Below are 18,358 nucleotides of genomic sequence, written 5' to 3'. Positions count from 1 at the left end.
GCGAACCCAAAACTCAGCACCCGTTAAAGAGCAGCCCACCATTCCCAATGCTCTCCAGCCCCCGGCATCCGCTATCCTACTTGCCGTCTCTGTGAATCCGACAACTCCAGATAACTTCTGATCGGTGGAACCATACAGTATTTGTCTTTTGCTGCCTGGCTGTCTTCACTTAGTGCAATGTCCTCAGTGTTCATTCATGTTGTAGCCTGCGTCCGGATTTCTGGCCTTTCCACCTTTTGACTGTTGCAAACGGTACTGTTATACACGTGAGTATACCGATCTCTCTTCTAGACCCTGCTTTCACTTCTTTTGGAAATCCACCCAGAAGGAGAATTGCTGGCTTGTGTGGCGACTGGCTGGTCATTCTACTTCTGCTTTTGTTGAGGAACCACCATATTGTTTCCCACGGCGGCTGTACCATTTTACCTTCCCACCAGCAACACATAAGGGTTCCGGTTTCTCCATATCCTCGTCAACGCTTGTCATTCTCTGCTGTTTTCTTTTTATAAAAGCCATCCCCGTGGGTGTGAGGTGGCATCTCATTCTGGTTTTGACTTGCATTTCCCTGATGATGAGTGATTTGAGCACTTTTTCATATGCCAGTTGGCCATCCGGATGTCTTCTCCGGAGAAGTGTCTATTCGAGTCCTTTGCCCATTTTTTTTTTTTTTTTTTTTTTTTAGATCGGGTTGTCTGTTGTTTTGTTGTTGAGTTTTAAGAGCTCTCTCTCTATTCAGGGTATTAATCCTTTATCAGATGTGTGAGTTGCAATTTTTTTCTCCCACTTCTCGCATTCTGTGGGTTGCTTTCCACTGTTGACAGTGTTCTTATCTGAAAACTTTGGCAGAACTGGGAGATGTTAGAATTAGGGTTTGAATCTTAAACTCAAAGCACCTGGATTCAAAATCTAGCTGTTTGATGTTGTGCAAGCGACTTAACCTCTTTGAGCCTGCCTTAGTTCTCTCATCTGAAAAATGGGTATGATGCTTATAATCGAACCTAGCTCATAAGATTACTATGATGATGTATAAACGAGATCATAGGTCTCAAATCTTACCACAGAACCTAGCCCAAGTTAAATACTCACTACGAGGTAGCCTTTATGGGCATTGGGTTCAAGAAGGAACCAGCATCCAACTCTGGCTCAGGTCATGGTCTCACGGTTTGTGAATTCGAGCCCGGAGTCAGGCCTCAGAGTCCGCCTCAGATCCTTCGTCCCGGCTCCCGCTCCCCCCCACCCTCCCGGCCACTCTCTGACCCTGCCCCACTCACGCTGTCTCTCGAAAAGATATGAACATTAAAAAAAAGAAGGAACCAGAATGATGTAATTGAAATGTGATATTCGTTATTATCAAATGGGTGAGTAGGCCAACAATATTAAATAACCAGCCCGAACACAGTAATGTTACGTAATACTTAACACTCGTGTTGCAAGTTGCCATTTACAAAGCATTTAAACATTCATCATTCATTCGAAAGGCTCCTCTGGAAACAGGATGAAGAGTAAGACAGCCCTACAGAACTGAGTGGGAGAGACCAACATGGGAAAAGGCAGTTTTAATCAGGTGATGACTGCTAAGACAGACGCATAGCGCGCTGATGGGGGGCACAGAGGAGGAGAGTTCTGATCCGTGGAAGGCTTCTCAGGTGGGTAACATGGACACAAAATTCTGCAGGATTACAGGGCTGAGGGGAGGAAAGGGGCGCTGGAAGGGGCTGCGCATTCTAGACAGAGGAAAAAGCTACTGCAAAGCCTGGAGGTGAGTGAGGCTGGCTCATTAGGGAACCGCTACCAGTTTATCACGGCTGGAGCGTCAGTGAGTTTGAGCGCCACATGGGGCTCTCTGCTGCCAGCCCGCTTGGGATCCTGTCTTCCCCTCTCTGCCCCTTCCCCACTTGTGCACACGCTCTCGTGCTCTCTCAAAAATAAAATAAATATTACACACACACACACACACACACACACACACACACACACGATGAGTAACAGAGAACGAGGAAGGCTCAATGATTTGTACAAGGTCCCAGAGACAGAATATGCTATTTGAGGAGTTCCTAGATCTTTACGTGTAAATCCCTTTTAAGGAATTCAAGTCTTGTTTTCCCATCGACCACTTTGCAGCACGTGATCATTTCAGAGGTACTTTATCTGAGTTTTTAGGTGGTTGTCACTGTACTTACGGCTTCGCACCCTTGAGCTTTAAGACATTCTTTTCCCTTCGTTGTACTTAGTGTTTAATGAGTAGTCTGGAAGCAAACCTTCTATCCCAGGGAAGCTCAAGTGAAGAGTCTGGGGCTCAGAAAGAATGAGCTGGATTCCTAGGCTCGGCCACTAATTAGCTATGAAATGGGACAAGTCACTTTCTATAAACGCCTTATCTGAAAGCCCTGGGGAATAGAACAAACGCATGCTCACTCAAATTCAGTAACTTTGTGAATCTCTTCTAAAATAAGTACACCTTCAGGGGGCCTGGGTGGCTCAGTCAGTTAAGCATCTGACTCTCGATCTCAGTTCAGGTCTTGATCTCAGGATCGTTAGTTCAAGCCCCATGTTGGGCTCCGCCTTGGGTATGTAGCCTACTTAAAAAATAGAATAGAATAGAATAGAATAGAATATAAAATAAAATAAAGGATACCTTAAAACTGTGAAATAACCACTCTCTCATGAATCTGTTTGGTAAGTTGGGTTTCTGACTCTATAATATGCTCATAGTTATTACAAATTTTCCCTGAAACTCTACTGTTTGCTCACCAGGGAGTATGTATCTGCTCTGCAATTGCTGAGTGGAGTGTAATCAGACTTAACCGTCAACCAAGATACGTGGGTATGTTTGTATTTTTCTCAGACACTTGTAACTGCTAGGGTTTTTTTTTCTTCTTCTTTTTTTTGGTGGGGTTGGGGGGGAGTACAATTCTCTAAGTTATGAAACCGGAAGGGAGAGAAAAAAATGAAAGAAGGAGGTGAATTTACACTTTCTGGAAAACCCACCACCTAATACGCCTTCTGTCATCATCCAAGTGTCTTCCTCTCTAGACCATGAACTAGGGCAAGCCACGAGTCTCAGGCACCTGTGAACCCACAGCCCCCAGCACAATTCCCAGTACATAGTAGGTGTTCAATACAAGCTCAGTGAGTGATTGAATGATGAGGGTCTGGAATATTTGGTCCTGTAACTTCAAGTGGACAGCCCAGTTTTTCGTGATCTCGGAAGATACTTGTCTTCCTATAAAAACCTGTCTCCCTGGGCGCATTTGATTTCTCAGTGGGCTTCCTTATTAGTCATTTCCTCATCACAGGACTTCCATCAAACCCCCCAGGTCTGCCCTCTGGCCGGTACAATATCCCCCCTGTGCCTTCCCACTGCAAGACTCAGGCTTTTCTTACAGCCAAGGAACCTCTGCGGCCTTGTGTGCGTTTTCACACACGCCCTGTGGAGACAATGTCCTGCCTTCAGTGCCCCACCCAGTCAGGGGTGCTGCCTGTGTTTTGAGACCCAAATTCTTCCTCCTCTGGGAAACCTTTCTTGAGAAGAGCCCCCGCACACCATGAACCCCTCCTGATCGTCTTGGCTGCAAGTGAAGTGAGCCATTTTATTATATAATAGGTAAACGGCCCAAGCCACAGAGATGTTCCACAGAGAGTGGAGCCTTTTTCCCCAAACAGACGGTGAGCCCCTTGTTGCCAGGGATGATGGCACCTGCTTCTCTGTCCCCAGGGAGTTCTCCCAAACAAGCCTCGCACGTAGGTGTGCAATCAATGCTTGCTGGTTGAGGGGGAGGCAGACAACCGATCCGGGCCCTTCGGGGATCCTCAGGTCACAGATATTTACATTGTCTATGATTGCTTAATTAACTGTCTGCCATCAAGTTGCCCCAGAAGCCGGACAGACAGGAAGCAATCCTGTCCCGACTTCAGATTAGATATCCGGAAGTCTCGGCTAGTCCTGGCTCTGCCACTTACTAACGTGAACTTTGGCAAGCCAGTTAGCTGCGTTGGGCCTCGGTTTCCCCAATTAAAAAAAATAGGGAGACTGCTAACTTCTGGTTACGATGAGTAATAGGATTTGTATTTACCCTCCTGCATGAAACAACAACAACAAAAAAGACAATGTGAAGCAACAGTCTTCAAGATGCTAGGTATTGGGCAACACAGGACAGTGATCCCAGAGAGAAAACAAGCAAGACGAGCCCTATGAATGCGTCGGCTTATTTTTTTAACCACTTTGTTGAGATATAATTCACATACCATGCAATTCACCTGTTTAAAGTGTACAATTCAGAGATGCCTGGGTGGCTCAGTCGGTTGAGCATCCAACTCGATTTCCACTCAAGTCGTGATAGCAGGGTTGTAAGAGCGAGCCCCATGTTGGGCTCCATGCTGAGTGTGGAACCTGCTTGGGATTCTCTCTCTCTCTCTCTCTCTCTCTCTCTCTCCCTCTCCCCTGCTTGCACTCTCACTCTCTAAAATAAAACAAAATAAAATGTACAATTCAATGGTTTTTAGCATATTCACAGAATGTGCAACTTCCACCAATTTTAGAACATTTGAGCGCAGGGGAGGGGCAGAAGGAGAGGGACACACAGATTTCGGAGCAGGCTGCAGGCTCCGAGCTGTCAGCACAGAGCCCGACGTGGGGGCCTGAACTCACAAACCGAGAGGTCATGACCTGAGCCAAAGTCGGACATTAACCGACTGAGTCACCCAGGCGCCCCTCAAAGTGGCTGCATCATTTTAAATACCCACCAACAATGTACAAGTGTTCTGATTTCTCCTCATCCTTGCCAATACTTGTTATTATCTGACTTTTTTATTCTGGTGGGTACAAGGTGGCATGAAATTCATTGTGGTTTCGATTTGCATTTCTCTGATGACCACTGAGCAACTTTTCATGTGCTTATTGGCATTTCGTACATCTTCCCTGGGGAAATCTCTCTTCATATTCTTGGCCCGTTTTCAATTGGGTTATTTATATTTTTATCATTGAGTTGTAAGGACTCTTTATATAGTCTAGATACAACTCCCTCATAAGACTGATGACTTGGAAATATTTCCTCCCATTCTGTGGGTTGTCTTTGTACTTTCATGCGTGTTCTAGGAAGCACAAAAGTATTTAACTTTGATGAGCCCAGTTTGTCTATTTTTGCCTTTTGCTGCTTATCCCTTTGGTGTAATAAATAAACATCCTTTGCCAAATCTGAGGTCATGAGGATTTACCCTTATGTTTTCTTGTACGAGTTTTATAGTTATAGCTCCTATATTTAGGCTTTAAAATCCATTTTGAGTTGATGTTTGCATATGGTGTGGGGCATGGTCCAACTTCATCCTTTTACATGTGGTTATCCAGCTGTCTTAGCACTATTTTTGAAAAGACTATTCTTTCACCATTCAATGATCTTGGCACTCTGGTCAAGAATCAGTTGACTACAGACCCATGGTTTTATTTCTGGAATCTCCACTCTATTCCATTGATTTATACGTCTGTCCTCTTGCCAGTACCACACTGTCTTGCTTTGTAGTAACTTATGAAGCCGGGAAGTGTGAACCCTCCTCCTTTGTTCTTCTCTTTCAAGATTGTTTTGGCTATTCTGGGTCACATGCAATTCCATATGAATTGTAGAATCAGCTCACCAATCTCTAAAGAGAAGCCAGCTGAGATTCTCATAGGAACTGCATTACACCCGTAGGGCATCCTGGGAAGTACTTCCATATTCACCATATTAAATCTTCCAGTCACGGGCATGGGATGTGTGCCCACTTATTTAGATCGTTAATTTCTTTCAACAGTGTCTTGACGTTTTCAGAGTATATAAGCCTTGGTCCTTTTCCTAACTTCACACCTAAGTAATTTATTCTTTTTGACCTTATTGTAAGTGAAATTGTTTTTTTAATCTCATTTTGGGATTGTTCATTGAAAATCTACAGACATACAGTTGGTTATTGTAGATCGATCTTGTATCCTGCAACCTTGCTGAACTTTTTTACGAACACATAATGGTTGTGTGTGTGTGTGTGTGTGTGTGTGTGTATTCCTTAAGATTTTCTACATACAAGATCATGATGGGGCCCCTGGGTGGCTCAGTCGGTTAAGTGTCCAACTTCAGCTCAGGTCACGATCTCACGGTTCGTGAGTTCAAGTCCCGTGTGAGGCCCTGTGCTGAAAACTCAGAGCCTGGAGCCTGCTTCGGATTCTGTGTCTCCCTCTCTCTCTGCCCCCTGCCCACTCACACTCTGTCTCTCTCAAAAATAAATAAACATTAAAAACATTTTTTAAATAAACGTTTAAAAGTTTTAAAAAAAGATCATATCATCTACAAAAAGAGATAATTTCACTTTTTCCTTTCCAATCTAGATGCCTCTTATTTCCTTTTCTTGCCTAAGTACCCTGGCTGCTACTCCAGTAAAATGTTGAGCTGCAGACATTTTTGTTTTGTTCCTAATCTTAAGGATAAAGCATCTATTCTTTCACCATTAAGTATGATGTTAGCTGTGGGTCTTTTGTAGATGTGCTTTGTTAAGTTGAGGAAGCTCCCTTCCATTCCTAGTTTGTTGAGTGCTTTTATCATGAAAGGGTGTTGAATTTCGTCAAATGCTTTTCTGCATTTATTGAGATGTTCACGTGATTTTGTTTTGTATTCAATTGTTATAACACTCATTGATTTTTTCAGACGCTAAACCAATCTTACATTCCTAAGATAAATCCCAGTTTTCACGGTGCATAATTCTTTTTATATGTCATTACATTCATTTGCCAGTATTTTGTTGAGGATTTTTGCACCCATATCCATAACAGACAATGATGTGTAGTTTTCTTGGGGTGTCTTTGGTTTTGGTATTAGGGTATCAGGCCTCATAGAATGAACTGGGAAGGGTTCCATCCTCTTCCATTTTTGAAGAGTTTGTGAAGGGTTAGTATTAGCTCTTTAAATGTTATAATTTAGTGATAAACCATCTGAACCTGGGGCATTTCCTTTGTGGGCTGGTTTTTTAAAAAGTTACTAATCAGTCTCTTCACTTATCATAGGTCTATTCACATTATTTTTTTCCTTCGTCACTTTCAGTAGTTTGTGTTTCTCTAGGAATATGTCCATTTCATCTGTCTAATTGGTTGGCATAGAATTCCTTTATGTTTATGAAAGTTCATTTCTGATGCTAGAGATCTGAGTCTTCTGTATTTTTTTCCTGGTCAATCTAACTAAAGGTTTGCCAATTTTGTTGACAAAAGAAACAGCTTTTGGTTTCATCAATTTTTCTCTATTATTTTTCTATTCTCTCTCCCATTAATTTCCACTCTGATCTTTACTATTTCCTCATGACTTGCTTTAGGGTGAGTTGGCCCTTCTTTTCCAGTGTCTTAAGGTGGACGATTTGGCCCAATTTATTGACTTCAGGAAGTTTCCAGGATAGGACATGGGGAAGGGGAGCTGAGGCAGAGCCTGGCAGACCCCTGGAGTTGAGAGCACCAATCTGAGGGTTCAGGAAACCAAGTCAGGGAGAGTTTGTATATATTTGTCCTGCTTTTTAGTTGTTTGAAGTGAGAGGGTGAATACAGGCCCATTACTTGGTCAGAAATGGAAATTGTGCACATTCTTACAAAAAGCTTTATTTAAACCCCAGAATGGCCTTTCTAAAAATGGAAGGAAGGGAGGAAGGAAGGAAGGAAGGAAGGAAGGAAGGAAGAGGGGCGCCTGGGTGGCGCAGTCTGTTAAGCGTCCGACTTCAGCCAGGTCACGATCTCGCGGTCCGCGAGTTTGAGCCCCGCGTCGGGCTCTGGGCTGATGGCTCAGAGCCTGGAGCCTGCTTCCGATTCTGTGTCTCCCTCTCTCTCTGCCCCACCCCCATTCATGCTCTGTCTCTCTCTGTCTCAAAAATAAATAAACGTTAAAAAAATTATTGAAAGAAAGAAAGAAAGAAAGAAAGAAAGAAAGAAAGAAAGATAGAGGGGCACTTGCGTGGCTCAGTCGGTTGAGCGTCCAACTTCAGCTCAGGTCATGATCTCACAGCTCGTGAGTTCCAGCCCGCGTCAGGCTCAGAGCCTGGAGCCTGCTTCTGATTCTGTGCCTCCCTCTCTCTCTGCCCCTAACCCACTTGCATTCTGTCTCTGTCTCTCTCAAAAGTAAATAAACATTAAGAAAGAAAGAAAGAAAGAAAGAAAGAAAGAAAGAAAGAAAGAAAAGAAAGAGAGGAGGGAAGGAAAGGAGGGAGGGAGAGGCAAGCATTTGACGTATTAGTATTGAGGCTGGCCAGTCAGGTGATCGAAGCCATCAGACACACAGGATTCCAAATTACAAGGAGAAAATATATTATTGAGATATAGCATGTATATACATAAGACTATTTTCTTAGATTTAAAAAGTCACTGGTGTAGGTGGATATATAATTGTTGATTTTCTCTTATTTTGCTCTGTAGCTAGGAAGACCAGAAGGAAAAGAATGGAGAAAAAAGAAAAAAAATCCGTTCTTCACTCTTTTTAGTTTGTTGTTGTTGTTGTTGTTGTTTAGAAGCCCAGGGAAATTTTATCAACACTGTTATTTACTCCAAATCTCATCTCCCAAAAAGTGAGATCCACTAACATCTGACTTTTATCCTAAATTCTACACATATATTTGCCAGCATTCATTTAAGTTAGAAATAAAGGTCTGTTTTAAATGAATAAACTCGAATGTGGACTGATTCCTTGTTAGGTAAATAATAAGAAGTGAAATCTTTCCCTACATGATTTCTTTTGTTTTGGCTCCCCTTACCTTCTTCGAAAGCCATCACTTTCCATCATTGGGTAGGCCTCTTTTGAGTTCTTTTCTTGGTAGCCAATATGAATTAAAATGTCAAGTTGAAACAATTTTTGTAAAGAGAGAGATGCACATCTAGCCTCTGGAATCTTCTCGCTAAATATGTGGTCCATGTATCAACAGCAACAGCAACACTTGAAAGCTTTGGAGAAACAGAGAATCCCAGGCCCTCCCTGGACCTTGGCAATCACATTTTAACAAGGTTCCCAGGTAATTCCTATGCACATTAAACTTTTAGACACATACTGCTGTAGAAAGCAAAATTACCAAAGGAAACCCAAATACATATATATTTGGGATATATTTGGGTTTCCTTTGATAATTTATATATGTGTGTGTACGCATATATGCATCATATATGTATATAATATATAGTATCACATATATAATATGTGTGTGCATGTATTTAGATAGGCATGCAAGGGGATGATGCATATAAATGTAGCATATATATAAAACCATATAAAGGAATGGCAGCACATTTAGGATAGTGGTTACCTCTTAGAAGGTGCATTTGTTATCATGTGGTATAACCAATTACCCCCAAACTTGGCTGCTTAAAACATACATTTTCTGGAATCCAGGCATGCCTTACCTGCGGCTTCTGCTTCAAGGTCTCTCGCGAGCGCTGCAATCAGGTGTCAGCCAGGGTTGCAGTCTCATCTGAAGGCTCTACCGAGAGCATCTGCTTCCAAGTTCACTCACATCGTTCTTTGAAGGATTCAGTTTTTCACAGGCTGTTGGACTAAAGATTCAGTTCCTTATAAACTGTTGGCTAGAGGTCTCCCTTGACTTTCTGCCATGTGGGTCTCCCAACAAACATCTCATAACACGGCAGCGGGCTTTATCAGAGCAAGTGAGAGGGCAAGAGAGAGTGCCAGCAGGATGGAAGGCAGGACATTTTGGACCCTAATTACAGAAGTGACATCCCATCACCTTTGTCACATTCTAGTCATTAGAATCAAGTCCCTAAGTCCAGTCCACACTCAAGGGGAGGGCATGAATACCAGAAGATAGGGCTTGATGAGGGTCATCTTTGAAAGCTGCTAGTCAAAAGCAGAGGGTGTCGGGAAAAGAAGAGAATTCTAGGGTGTGGGTACACAGGGAGCTTCGAGTGGATTTGCAATGTTTGATTTCTTAAGCTGAGTGGTGGGCACTTAGGTATTTATTTTAGTGATTTATATACCTTTCTTAGGTCTGAAAGATTTCCTAATAAGGAAAAAAGAAAAAAAATTAAGAACGAGCAGGCCTAATCGTTGAATCTGTTTAAGAAAAAAAGGATGAAAGGGTGGTTATTTGGCCAAGGGATGATAGGGGCTCTGGGTGGCTCAGTCGGTTAAGCATCCAACTCTTGATTTCAGCTCAGGTCATGGTCTCACGGTCATGAGACTGAGCCCCGTGCCCTGCTCCAAGCCCCGTGCTGAGCCCCACATCGGGCTCCGCGCTGAGCACGGGGCCTGCTTAAGATTCTTTCTCCTGCCCCTGCCCCGCTCATTCATTCTCTCTCTCCCTCTCCCTCTCTCTCTCTCTCCCCTTCTCTCAAAAAAAAAAAAAAAAAAAAAATTAAAAAGAAAAGGGGATGCGATCAGAGTAAGGGCCCAGGGGGTTGAGGGCTCATAGAATCATTTCTACTTTTAGTTAAGGCTTCCTAGGTGCTCTCTAGTTTGCATTAATGCCCCTTCTTCTCCCATATTATATAGCAGCACATCTCATAATCTGTCTTACATGAATGTTGTGTAGGTTTTTATCGATTGTATGTATCTCCCTATCCTACATCAGCCGGCACCGCGCTTTGCAAAGAATGGGTGCCAGATAAATGTTTTGCCAAAGCAAAGTGAATTTATTGCTTCCCCCACCTCGTTCTGACATTTGTGGTAACAGTTTAAGAGGCATTACAGCTTATTATTCATTAAGGCCAGAACCACAGGGTGAAACAGGAGGCATAAATCCCTTTGTCACCATACAGTTTTCAATTTCAAGTAAGGATTCATGAACTTCCTAGAGTAACTTCTACCCTCGCCCTTCAAAAGACTGAATTAGGACATCGAGGGACCAAAGCGCCATTCGTGGATGTTTTAAGGTTGAGGGACCATGAAAGAGACATCGGAAAGTGGGACCATGGCCTGGAGAGGGGAGAATTAGGTGGGAATTTTCAACCACAGAAAGGACCTGGGCCGCCCCGATTTAGCATCCTGACTGAAAGTGTCTGGGTCTGGGGGACCCATGGGAAAGCAGGCAGGGAGGCAAGAGGACCCACAAGGGCAGGGAGTCAGGATGCCCCGAGATCCTATGAAAGAACACCAGAAGTCAAACTGCCACTGAACTTAAGCAGCCATCGCAGCAGGCTTAAAAAAAAAAAAAAAAAAAAAAAAAAGATCCTGAAGTTAGAAGCACGATGGGGATTATAATAGCTGTAGTCGGTGAACATGTCATTTTCAGAACCCGGAGGAAGTCCCAGGCGAGGCTGGAAAGTCCAGGCGTCATTACTGGCGTCCAGAAAGGGCGCTAACCATACGCATGCTCGGAGGGCGCGCTTCCTTCCCAGCACTGAGGACACTTTATGAGCTTTGGGACAGCTGCGTGCTCGCTCTGTACAACTCAGAATGGTATCTTGCCCGTTCCCGAAATAGCGATTACAAACTTTAAGCAGGAAACTCACATACAGCACGTGGCTCCCGTCGCGGCCGCCATATTCGCTCTCCCTTTGTTCAGAAGACATGTCGGTGCCTCCATCCCAGGGCTCCACTGAAGAAAGAAATGGCCTTGTTAACTGGAGTGGAATGGGGAAAAAAGGGAATGGCATGGTAACCCCACCTCCTTCTTTTGTCAGAGCGGAACCTTTCGACACACACCGCCCCCCTGGCTGGCCCCTTGGGCGCCGAAGGATACAAGCTGCCATATTGGAAGGGTCGCAGGCCCAGGCTGTTCCTCTCTGCAATGACATGAGTTCCTCCCCAAATAATCTCTTGACGTCTTGGAACTTCTCAGAAGAGAGACCGAAGAGATAAGTAGAGGCCAAGTACACGCAGCTAAACCACAGCGTCTCATCTCTCGAGCCCCTTTTCGCTTCGTGAAGCTTTTGCAGAATCCATAAAGCAGGGGCTTTTAAAGTACTTCTTGAAAGTTTTCAGAAACAGGAGTTGCCAAATGTTCAAAAATAATTTTGATGAATCACAATCGTGAAGAAACAGTTTTCTCTCTTTATTACAAAGTTATTTTTAAAGCGTTTCTTCATGAATCATGCAAAATAACTGATTGCAACACAAATTGTCGTCTTCATGACTATTTCCGAGAGAGGGAAACTCTAGTTTAAAAAAGGCAACCGGCATTTTCATTAGAAGAACTATTTTCTGCACAGCAAAAGAAATGATACAGTAATGAACCAACAGACTCCCCAAATGTAAATTATATCATCACTTGATATTACTATTCTTAAATTTTGATGCAATTTGAATCCACAGCAAAGCTCTAAATCATCCTGGCGAAATGGCAGATCCCTCCAGACTCTTCCATTCTCTCAGGATCAGAGCACCATTCTGTCTTAAGTTTTGAAATTGGAACCGAAATGTTTTTAAGAGAGAGACATATTGATTATAAGGGTCTATGAATTCTCTGTCCAGACTGGTTTCTATTCAAAGTGACGTGAGGAACACTGAATACTTTCGCAGTCATTAACACCACATACCATTCCTTTGTTTAAAAAAAAAAAAAAGTATTTTAGTAGAAGAGTGTTATCTCTAGTCGCAGGTCCTTCTGTTCTCATCCCTACCGTGAATATCAAGCATCTGGTTTACTGACACTCGTATTCTCGGGACACAGTGCTCTGAGTTGCGTGGAGGACGTTGGATGCTTATAGATGCGCACAGCGATGGTTATCGCTACTAGACTTCTCCCTGTATCCGATGTTTCTCCCACAGTGACAGTTGCTCTATATTCTAAGCACTTTATGTGACTAACGCAATTACTCCTCACAATGACTCTATGTTGGAGATTACGATTTATCCCCATTGTACAAATGAGGAAACTGACGTACGAGCAGGTTGAGTAACTTGTCAGAGACTATACAGCTAAGTTTGTTGCAGAGCCAGGACTTGAACCCAAGTAGTCCAGCTCCGGGGAAATGCTCTGAACCTCTAAACGGTATGCTCTGCTCCCGAGAGCAGGCGTTCAGTAATTTTCAACACGAATAGTTATTTGTTTGATTTTTCTCTGACTGCATATTGGACCCTAAACATCTAAATGAATGTCGATTTCAAAGCTATTGTCCTGGGAGCCTTCAATTGCTCAAAACCTTTTGTGATTCCTTCTTGGGAATAGTTTTCAGAGCCAGTTCATGATTCGCAGGAGAAAAGCAGTCAGCTCATTATTTTTTTTTTTAATGTGTATTTGTTTTTGAGACAGAGAGAGACGAAGCATGAGCGAGGGAGGGGCAGAGGGAGAGGGGGAGGCACGGAATCTGAAACAGGCTCCAGGCTCTGAGCTGTCAGCACAGAGCCCGACGCGGGGCTCGAGCTCACGGACCGTGAGATCATGACCTGAGCTGAAGTCGGATGCCCAACCGACTGCGCCACCCAGGCGCCCCCACCGCTCGTTTTAAAATAAAGACAGTGTTATTCGGTTTGGCCAGTACCTTATTTGCCCAGCATGTTTCTGAATAACATGTTTTCCCGAAATCACATTCTCCATGAAAAGAAGAAAGATTTGCTACCGTTGAAGATAGTCCAAAACTGTGATGCAGGGATATTTTCAGTCAGCTAGCAGACATTTACTGAGCAAGATGTCAAACAAGGCATCTTCCCTACCTTCAGAGAGCCCTCGGCCAGGTAAGGGAGACAGACAAGCCAGTGCAATAAGCTCTGACAGATGGAAGGAAGCACAGGATCCTCAGGGTTCCCAGAAGAGGGGCATCAAACCCAGGCTTGGGGTGAAGGCCAGCTTCCTGAAGGAGGAGGGGAGGTCTGATTTTAGTTGCAAAAGACAAGTAGCTGTGGCCACCCCACAAGAACAAGGGCACAGACTCTGAAGGTGGCTGTGCTAACTGGGAGATTTTATGTCCTTGATGAGTACGCTCATACTCTCCCAAGTTTATTTTTAGAAGATGATAATTGTATTGTTTTATGTTCACACCTGGTACTCAAGTTGTGTTTGCCTTTATTTTTTTTTTAATGTTTATATTTACTTTTGAGAGAGAGACAGACAGACAGACAGACAGACAGAGACAGAGTATGAGCAGGGGAGGGGCAGAGACAGAGGGAGACACAGAATCCAAAGCAGGCTCCGGGCTCCGAACGGTCAGCACAGAGCCCGATGAGGGGCCCGAACCCGCGAACCGCGAGATCATGACCTGAGCCGAAGTCGGACGCCCAACCGACCGAGCCACCCAGGCGCCCCAAGTTGTGTTTGCCTTTAAATGAAACCTGGAAAGATCTGCTGATGGTAGTTTCAAAGTTGCCTAACTTTGGGGCGCCTGGGTGGCTCAGTTGGCTGAGCATCCGACTTTGGCTCAGGTCACGGTCTCGGGGTTCGTGAGTCAAGCCCCATACTGGGCTCGGTGCCGTCAGATCCTCTGTCCCTCTCTCCCTCGGCCCCTCCACCCCTCCTTGTGTGTGCTCTCTCTCTCTCAAAAAATAAATAAAACCTTCAGAAAAGGTTGCCTAACTTTATGTTTGAGTGTTGTTTGCTTTTGTAACTGAACCATTTGCAGGTCTTCAAGTTTCTCTGAAGAGTTTGGCTGATGGAGTAAACAGAAAACAAACCAATATACCAAGGAGGTCATTGTCAGAATCTCTGTGTGTGTGGGAAGTACATGATGACCATTTGTTTGATAAATAAAGAAAGGAGTGAATCTTTAACGTCGATCCTCTGTAACCTAAACAAAATAGCTACTTTCCTTCATTTCCCGTGGGCCAAGATAGGACAGAGCAACCCACGCATGGAGATGGAGGACAGTGACTTTGAACCACCAATGGGAGATACAGCAATCTAAGAAGGAGTTGTTCCGTTTCTGTGGCTCATCTGCCCTCGAAAACCAAACTACCCCAGGCTCGTCCAGCGCCTGTGGGCTCAGTGCTCAGCTATGGCGGCCGACGGTGCAAAGTACGATACCCTCGTTGCATGAAGGCCCTCTTCTCTGTGACCCTCATCCCCTAGGTGGCCCGACCGGAACTCTGTAGAATTGATGTGGAGAGCAGGAACTGGAACACACAGCGAGGGAAGAACAGGATTTTCTGGGATTTGAGAGCGAAACGACCTTGGGTAGGAGGACACACGGGGCACTTGGGAGAAAGGAACAGTTGGCAGGCAAAGGGCACCAGAGACAACCGGATCTGTTGCCCGAATCTGTCTAGGGCCGGGCCCGCTGAGCTCAAAGAGTAGGGAGCTGACGGCTAATTCCAAGAGAATCCATTGAGACACCCCTCCCTGTGGTTCCATGCTACGCCGGGGCAGCCAAAAGTTGTCCCTCCCCCCATAGCACGCCCTTTATTGACCCTGCCAGGGTGCCCAAAATGTATCCATTGCTTTCCCTGTTCCACGAGAGCTTTGGTTACTTTTTCAGATAAACATTTGTTGAAAAAGAAGCCCAAGAAAACGGGCCACGACACGGTGTGGCATTGACGGGGAGGTGAAAAAGCAAAGATACTGTGGGAGGCTACGGCTCAGATGGATAGACCTAAATACTTAGCGGGTGCGGATGAAGAAATGAATGATAGGAAAGGATAGCTTCCGAATGCCTGTTGGATGTCAGGTGCGCTCAGATATCCTCCCCAAAACTTCTGGGTAGGAGGCATGACTCTCTTTCCACCTTTCCCTGGTGACATTCTGAGGATTAGAGATGAAGTCGTTTGCTTATACGGCTAGTAAGTGACAGCTGAACTCATGCCATTGGGATTCGAAGTATTATCGCCATGCCGCCTCGATGATGAAACTGTCCGAATACATGTATCAGTCAGGGTCTAACCGGGAGAAAAAGCTGCACGAGCTATTTGCTCAGGGGGGATTTTAATATAAATACCAATACCGTATAATCTTACTCATACGAGGTACCAGAATCGTCACGTTTACAGAGGTGGAAAGGAAAATGGTGCTTGCCAGAGGCCGATGGGGGGTGTGGGGGGGAGTGGAGTTATTTAATGGGTATCGAGTTTCAGTTTCACAAGACAAAAAACAGCTCTAGAGGTGGACAGAGATGATTAATGCCATGGAACTGCACACTTAAAATGGCTTAGATGGCAAATTTGATGTTGTACGTATTTTACCACAATTTTTAAAAGTCAAAACAAAAGCGAAGACGAAATAAAGACATTGTAGACATATGAAAGGTTCAAAAAGTCATCACTGGCAGACCTGAACTGTAATAAATGTTGAGGGATATCCTTTTTTTTTTTTTTCAACGTTTTTTATTTATTTTTGGGACAGAGAGAGACAGAGCATGAACGGGGGAGGGGCAGAGAGAGAGGGAGACACAGAATCGGAAACAGGCTCCAGGCTCCGAGCCATCAGCCCAGAGCCCGACGCGGGGCTCGAACTCACGGACCGCGAGATCGTGACCTGGCTGAAGTCGGACGCTTAACCGACTGCGCCACCAGGACTCCAAAGCAGCCACTAGGATTAAAAAACAAAGAATTGCAGCCAAAAAGTCAACAAACGAGATAAAGACTAAAGCATCCAATCAACCTGACAGAGACAGAAAAAAAGGAACTACAGATGACACAGAGAGAAAACAAAAAGCAAGATGAAACATTTATACCTAATGGCATCAATAATCGCATTAAACGGAAGCGATCTAAGCAGCTGATACTCGTTTGCCGCCACTGCTGTAACAAACTACCGCGCACTTAGTGGCTCACGACGACATAAATGACCCGACCGCTAGTTGTGCAGGTCAGCAATCTGACACGGGTCTCGTCGAGCTAAAATTAAGGCGTCAGCAGAGCCGCGTTCCTTCCGGAGGCTCTAGGGGAGAATCTGTTTCCTTGCCTTTTCCAGCTTCCAGAGGCCGCCTGCATTCCATAGCTCGTGGCCCCTTCCTCAATATTCAAAGCACATCACGCCAACCTCTGCCCTGTCACTACACCTCCTTCCCACTCTGACCTTCTTGCCTTCCCCTTTTGTAGATGTCTGTGATTAGATGGGGCCCACCCCCATAATCCAGGATAATCTTCCCCTATCAAACTTCTCAATTTATCACATCAGCAATGTCCCTTTTGCCATGTTAGGTAATATTTTACAGGTTCGCAGGATGAGAATATGGATATCTTTGGGGGGGGGGCATTATTATCTACCGTACCCCTCAACTGAAAAGACTGGCAGACTGGATAAAAAAGTAAGACCCAAGTGTATGCTGTTTCCAATACTCTTTAACTATAAATATAGAAATAAGTTCAAAATAAAAGGATGGGAAAAACTATACCACGTGTAGTAGGCCGAATGGTGGCCCCAAAGACTTGTCCATGCTCTAATACCCAGAACCTATGAATATCACCTTATTTGGCAAGCGATATGATTTAGCGCAAGGATTTTGAGAAGAGGAGTTTATCCTGGGGAGTTCCAAGTGCAACCACACATCTCCTTATAAGAGACACACAGAGGTAGACGCAGACACACAGAGAAAAGCAATATGGAGATAAAGCGCAGAAAGAGATACACTCACAAGACAAAGAATGCTATGAGACACTGGAAGCTGAAAGAGGCAAGGAACAGTTTCTCCCCTGGAGCCTTAGAAAGGAATGTGGTACTGTCTAACCTGGATTTTGCACTTCTCATCTCCCGAACTGTGGGAGAATAAATATCTTGTTCTAAGCCACCCCAATTTTGGTAATTGTTTTGTGGCAGCCACAGTAAACTAATAAGCCTACCCAACTAATAGCCAGATACGGGAAAAACAGACGGCTACGTTAATAACAGACAAGTAGATTTCAGATCCAATGCTATTACCTGGGAATGATAATAATAAAGGGGTCGACTCATCAGGAGGATATAACTATCTAAGGGTTTATGCCCCTAATAATAAAGCTTCAACATACACGGAGCAAAGAGTCCACTTGAGTCCTACTACGTATGTATTCCGACACCAATGGAATTAAATTAGATTCTAGTAACAGAAAGATATCTGGACACTGCCCTAATATTTGGAAACTAAATGATAACACATTTATAAATAACGCCTGTGTCAAAGAAAAAATCAAAAGGGAAGTTGTAAAGTATTTTTAAGTGAATGAAAATGAAAACATGCCAAATGTGTGAGATACCTCTAAAGCAGTACACCCAGGAAAGTTCAGATCATTGACATCAGCGTCTACCTTAAGGAACTAGACAAAGTAGATCAAATTGAGCCCCAGGTAAGAAGAATCAGAAAGCAATGAAACAGAAAGCGGAAAATAAACAGAGAAATTCAAGGATCCTAAAAGTTGGTGCTTTCAGGTAATGAGAAAGAAGACAGCAGAACAGATTCTACAGACATTAAAAGGATAATGAAGAAATGTCAGGAATGGATTTATGTCAACAAATTTGAGGACTTAAGTGAAATGGACTAATCGCTTGAAAGACACAAACTACCAAAGCTCATTCATAG

At 44.1% G+C, this 18,358-nt stretch overlaps 1 protein-coding gene across 4 annotated transcripts in view; it reads right to left on the bottom strand.

Annotated features, from left to right (window-relative positions):
- LONRF3 (LON peptidase N-terminal domain and ring finger 3) overlaps positions 1-18,358 on the bottom strand; it is a 132,074-nt gene that overhangs the window by 46,497 nt on the left and 67,219 nt on the right. For all 4 annotated transcript variants that reach the window (XM_047843409.1, XM_047843408.1, XM_047843410.1 and 1 more), the window contains exons 4-5: positions 11,447-11,532; positions 9,383-9,532 (exon numbers count right to left, since the gene is read on the bottom strand). The gene's annotated coding sequence lies outside the window, so the exon portion shown is untranslated. The remainder of the gene's footprint in view (positions 1-9,382; positions 9,533-11,446; positions 11,533-18,358) is intronic.

The sequence above is a fragment of the Prionailurus viverrinus genome, chromosome X (genome assembly GCF_022837055.1).
Source record: "Prionailurus viverrinus isolate Anna chromosome X, UM_Priviv_1.0, whole genome shotgun sequence".
Classification (NCBI taxonomy): Eukaryota; Metazoa; Chordata; class Mammalia; order Carnivora; family Felidae; genus Prionailurus; species Prionailurus viverrinus.
The sequence above is the reverse complement of the archived record's forward strand: the minus strand, read 5'-3'. Positions and strand labels throughout refer to the sequence as shown.